The 6,338-nt window shown below is 41.3% G+C and overlaps 1 non-coding gene across 1 annotated transcript; it reads left to right on the top strand.

Moving 5' to 3' along the window:
• The first annotated feature begins 5,571 nt into the window (after positions 1-5,571).
• On the top strand, positions 5,572-5,677 carry LOC132055002 (small nucleolar RNA R71). Its single transcript, XR_009414470.1, has one exon. It is a non-coding gene; the product is annotated as a small nucleolar RNA R71 (small nucleolar RNA).
• Positions 5,678-6,338: the final 661 nt, after the last annotated feature.

Below are 6,338 nucleotides of genomic sequence, written 5' to 3'. Positions count from 1 at the left end.
AGAAAAACTAAGAAAAAATTGAAATAGAGCAGAAGGGTTTGTCGAGTTTGGAGTGATGATGGTGAGTGATTTGATGATGCAATTTGGGATATTTATGGAGATTGAAGGGAGTAATTATGGTGGTTCAATGGTGGGGGATTGTGAGTTAGAGGAAAGAGTATGGGTGTTGATGCTTTGGGAAGTTGGGGGAGTGAAAGGCGCGATTGCCTTTATGTCTAAAACCCTTCTACTCCCCCTTTTTTTTTTAAACAAAGATACGGGCCGTAATTTTAAATACAGTCCATATTTTGATCACTTTTTCTCGTGGACCACTGTTTTGTATCATGCTTAAATACGGACTGAATTTACAGGCCGTATTTTTAGATACGGCCTATATCATTTGGTCGTATTTAAGCACGTTACACAATAATGTTCCCAAAAGTTTTTCTTACATTTTATGCCTGCAGATACGGTCCGTATTTCTAGATACAGCCCGTACTTCTTGACCGTATTTAAGCATAATACCAAACAGTGAGTGACTGTTTTTGGGCAAAAAATTTACGATCCAAAAATACGGTCCATATAAATTTTTACGGCCCGTATTTTTGCTTCTCATCCTTAAGTTTTCCTGCATTATCATCCTACGCCAAAGCAAACATCAAACCACTCAAAAACTACTAATACTAGAGAAAGCAAAATACAAGAATTTAAAACCTTGGGTTGCCTCCCAAGAAGCGCTTAATTTAAAGTCGCGACACGATGGTGTTACGGTATTACTCCGGGTCAGTTGTGTATCCATGCTTCAACTGATGTCTATCCACGATCCTATCTCCATCAATGCACCAATGGTAGTGCTTCACCCTCTGGCCATTAACCCGAAATGTCCGAGTCCCGTCCATGGTTTTCACTTCCATTGAGCCATTGGGCACAACACTTACCAATTCGAAGGTTCCGGACCATCTGGATTTTAAATTGCTCGGAAGGAGCTTCAGCCTCGAGTTGTACAGCAGGAAAGAATCACCCTTTCACGAAAGTCCCACTTGAGGATCCTCTGGCCGTGATAGTGTTTCATCCTTTCTTTATGCAAAGCTGCAATCTCATAGGCCTAGTACCGGAACTCATCCATCTCATTGAGTTGAAACAACCAAAGTTTAGTTGCTTCTTCCCAATCCATATTCAGCTTTTTTAGCGTCCACATGGCCTTATGCTCCAGTTAGACTGGCAAATGACACACCTTGCCAAAAACCAGCCTGAAAGGGGAAGTCTCAATAGGAGTTTTGTATGCAATCCGATAAGCCCAAAGAGCATCATCCACCTTCCGGGACCAGTTGGTCCTATTAGCATAGACTGTGTTGTCCAAAATACTCTTAATCCCTCTATTAGAACTTCCACCTGGCCACTCATCTAAGGATGATAAGGGGTTTTACACCCTATGCTTCATACCATACTTTTCCATCAGACCCGCAAAGGCTCTATTGCAAAAGTGTGAACTACCATCCCTGATGATTGCCCTTGGAGTCTGCAAGAAACGAGTAAAGATGTTTTTCTTCAGGAACCCCATTACCCTCTTGGCTTCATTGTTGGTTAAAACCACTGCTTCCATCCATTTTGACACATAATTTACAGTTACCAAGATGTATTTCATACTACATGCGCTCACAAAGGGACCCATAAAATCAATCCCCCAAACATCGAAGAGTTCGACCTCCATCACAAAGTTCATAGGCATCTCCTGTCTCCTACCAATGCTCCCTTGTCGTTGGCATTGATCACATGATCGTACCAACAAGTTTACGTCATGGAAAACAGTGGGCCAGTAATGCCCACATTCAAGAACCTTGTGATATTGCGAGGCATGTTCCGGAATAAGTATGCTCGTCCCGGCGATCGCTGAGAATCTCTTAAGAACTTTCAAAATCTCCTTGATTTCATCGGAATAATACACAATGCCAAAAGTTGGTGATATCAGCATACGATGGTGCCACCTCAACTGACACCGCTAGAACTCTCTCAGCTGGGAAGGCATCATCTATATGAAGCTCATTTGAAGGTCCCCCAGCTTCTTCAAGCCGTGAGAGATGGTCTGTAACTTGGTTTTCAGACCCCTTTCGATTTTTTATCGCAAAATTGAATTCTTCCAACAACAGGACCCATATAATCAACCACGGTTTCACCTTATTCTTCGCCATTACATACCTTAACATAACATGATCGGTATAAACCACCACTTTAGGCCCCAATAGATAGGCCCGAAACTTCTCAAAAATATATACTATAGCAAGTAGCTCTTGCTCAGTCACAGTGTAATTCATATACGCCCCATTAAGCATTTTGGTGGCATAGTAAATCGAGTGTGTGTTCTTATTATGTCTCTGACCAAGCACAGCGCCAATAGCAAAACCACTTGTATCACACATCAACTCAAATGGCAGAGACCAATCAGGAGATACAATAATAGGAGCAGAAATCAGGCACTCCTTCAACTCATCAAATGCCTTGCAGCACTTCTCATCAAACTAGAACTTAGCCTCTTTTTCAAGAAGCTTGCACATGGGATTTTCTATCTTGGAGAAGTATTTAATAAAGCGCCAATAGAAACCGGCATCCCCTAAGAAACTTCGGACTCCTTTCATAGAGATAGGTGGAGGAAGCTTGGCAATGACATCAATTTTTGCTTGATCAACCTCAATCCCTTTCTCAAACATTTTGTGATGGAGGACGATCACTTCCTTCACCATAAAATGGAACTTCTTCCAATTAAGCACCAGATTAGTCTCCTCACAACTTTTCAGCACTCGACCCAGATGGTCTAGACATTCATCAAGAGAATCACCTACTACCAAAAAATTATCCAAGAAGTCCTCAACCATATTTGAGAAGATCGACATCATGTACCTCTGAAATGTAGCTGGTGCATTGCAAAGACAAAAAGGCATCCTGCTAAAAGCAAAAGTCCCATAAGGACAAGTGAAAGTCGTCTTCTCCTAGTCTTCAAGAGATATATTAATCTAGTTATAGCAAGAATACCCGTCTAAAAAGCAATAGTAAGACCTTCCAGCTAGCCGATCAAGCATCTGATAAATAAAAGGCATGGGGAAATGGTCCTTGAAAGTCGCACAGTTCAGTTTCTGATAATCTATACACACACACCACCCGATAACTGTTCGAGTCGGAATCAACTCGTTTTTAGCATTAGGCACTAGTGTGATTCCTCCCTTCTTCGAAACACATTATACCGGGCTCACACACTTGCTGTCGGAAATAGGGTATACAAATCCAGCATCTAACCATTTAATGATCTCTTTCTTCACCACCTCTTGCATAGGTGGATTCAACCTCCTCTAGTATTCAACACTCAGTATGCTATCCTCCTCGAGCTGAATTTTATGCTCACAAATATCAGAAGAAATACCTCGAATGATAGTAATAGTCCACCCCATTACACGTCTATACTCTCTCAGAATCTCCAACAACCTCTTCGTCTGCTCCTCATTCAACAATGCAGACACAATCACTGGAAAAGTATTATCTGGACCTAGAAATTCATACCTCAGATGTGAAGGAAGGGCGCCAAGCTCAAGCTTAGGTGGCTTTACAATGGATGGATTTTTTGGAGGAGTCTTTCTATTTTCAAGATCAAGATCTAACTTCTTTGGTAGGTACGAGTAAGAACCCAACCCCACAAGCGAGTTAACAGTCTCCACATAACCTTTCATGTCATCAGCATCAAAGTTCACCAAAATGGCAGCAAGAGCTTCGCCCAAATATTCCTCTTTCATCTTGAATTCAACAGCTTCATCAATAATATCGATAGAATCAATAACCGAATTTCTTTCGTAAGCCCTTGGTAACTTCATCCTCTTACTAGCCTAGAAAGTAACCTCCTCATCATTGACTCGAAATTTGATTTCATTCTTTTCAGAATCCATAAGAGCCCTTCTCGTAGCAAGGAACGGTCTCCCCAAAATAATAGGAATATCCCGATCAACAGCACAATCAAGAATCACAAAGTTTACAGGTAGAAGAAAATCACCACCCGAACTAGTACATCATCTACAACTCCAACCGGCCTCTTAATAGATCTATCAGCCATTTATAGTATCATGGTAGTAGGTCTAGGCATCCCCAACCATGACTGCTTATATATAGAAAGCGTCATTAGATTGATGCTAGCCCTATTATCACAAAGAGCACGAGTAAAGTCATGGTGGCCAACAAAACATGGAATAGTAAAGGCCCCTAGATCTTTCTTCTTCTGAACCGTTATTGTAGCTAATATTGCACTAACACGATGAGTCACACTCATAGTGTCATGCTTCACAGACCTCTTCTTTGTTAGCAAATATTTCAAATACTTTGCAAATCTGGGCATCTCTTTAACAGCATCCAGAAATGAAATTTTCATCGCTAACTGCTTCAGCTGATCATAGAATCTCTGAAACTTAGCATCTTCCATCTTCTTCACCAACCTTTGAGTAAAGGGAGGCATAGATTTAAAAAGCTAGGTCAAAGAGCGAAGAGTCCCTTTAACAGTTTGCTTCCTAGTGTCACTAGTCTCAGTCTTCTTCGAACTTTCCAGAATATCAGCAACCTTCTCGACAATAGGAATCTCTGTCGGAACCTCTTCAAAAATGGTTGGCACATCAGATTGTGTCTCTTCCTCTTCAACAATTGGCTCGAGATCAATCACCTTCTTTTCAGCACTCTGGATTACTTTACCACTCGGAGTACTGATAGCATATACACGATCTACACCACTTTCACCATTCTTTGAATTTAGAATAGTATCATTCAGCAGTCCTCCCTTCTGTGGAGCGTGTTGCTCTCTGGAAATATCCTTCATCTGCGACTCGAGCTTCTGAATGTAAGCAGTGTGACATCCTGCAATTTTAGTCAGCCCCTTCAATGTTCTATCTGCTTTGTTTTGGTTGGCTAACACCTTTTCAAGCATGCTCTCCAACTTAGAACTCTCTTGTTCAGTCGATTGACCCTTTGGTGAAATATAGGGATTGGAACTCTAATTTCCAAAGTTACTGTTATTGTTGTAGTTCCCCTGGTTCGAGCCACCATAGTTTTTGTTATAATTATCTTGTCCCTATTGAGGTCTCCATTAATTTTGAGTCTGATTCTGATAGCCTCCTTGGTAGTTTTTGCCTTTGGTAATCCCCTTGAGAGTTATTAACATAGTTAGCATCTCCATACTGCATAGGAGGCCGCTGTTGATATGGACCCTCTTGAACTTGATACATTCCATTAGGCATTCCTGGAACTTCTTCAATAACATTAACGTTATTCGCTTCCCTTTCACCAAGTCTCTCTGTCAGTAAAGAAATATTAGTTGTTATCTGAGCTAGAGTCTGTTGAGTCTCTTGATTCTGCTTCATAATATTATGGATCATGGGAGCTCCATTGGCTACCCTTTCAGTACCACCCGAATGCCATGCTTAATTGTGAGTAGTATGCTTATCAAGCAATGGAGTGATTCGGGCATATGTCTTGTCCATAAAACACCCACTAGCTGCGTTGTTTGCCACTGCTTGTGTCAATGGATCTAGCCCTCTGTAGAACTTCTCCATAAATATATTCTCAGGAAAACCGTGATTCGGAGACTTTTACAAATACTCCTTGAATCTCTCCCAAGCGTAAAATTGTTGTTCCCCAAGAAGTTGTTTGAAATCATATATCTTGTCACGAATTTCAGCTTTCTTGCTTGGCGGAAACCACTTCTTGAGAAAAACAGCAACAAGCTCTCCCCACGTATGAATAGTGTTGTGGGGCAGCTTCTCAACCCGAACTCTTGGTTCACCGGCTAAAGAGTATTTGAAAACTCTTAGTCGAATAGCATTATCTGGGATAGCATTCGCATATGTTAGGCACACACACCCATGAAGTTCTTCAAATGTTGGTGAGGGTCATCATCGGTAGAGTTCCAAAAATATCTCTCAAGTTTGAGCAGTTGGTAGATAGTGGAGTCAATCTTACAGTTTGCAGCATTTATCCTCGGTGGAACAATAGCAGATGCATATTCCACCTCATCTAACATATCCGCAAAGACATTCTCAACTTTCACTTCCACTGGTGGGTTATGCACTTGTACAACCCTACAACCAGCAGCTCCACGTCCTCTTCGTCCAGCCATGATCACCTGGTTCACAGAAAATAACAAAAGGGGTGTGATGGAATCGAAAAAGACCTTAAGTAAAGCACAAACTCTTTAGTAATTTCAAAACCGTATTCCCTGGCAACGGCGCCAAAATTTTATATACTCAAATTACACCTATTAAATGATGTAAAGCGAAAGATGTCAAATATAGTAACCCAACTAAGTTGGGGTCGAATCCCACAGGGAATATGGTGTG

This window comes from Lycium ferocissimum, chromosome 4 (assembly GCF_029784015.1).
Source record: "Lycium ferocissimum isolate CSIRO_LF1 chromosome 4, AGI_CSIRO_Lferr_CH_V1, whole genome shotgun sequence".
Classification (NCBI taxonomy): domain Eukaryota; kingdom Viridiplantae; phylum Streptophyta; class Magnoliopsida; order Solanales; family Solanaceae; genus Lycium; species Lycium ferocissimum.
This window is presented reverse-complemented; position numbering and strand designations above follow the sequence as displayed.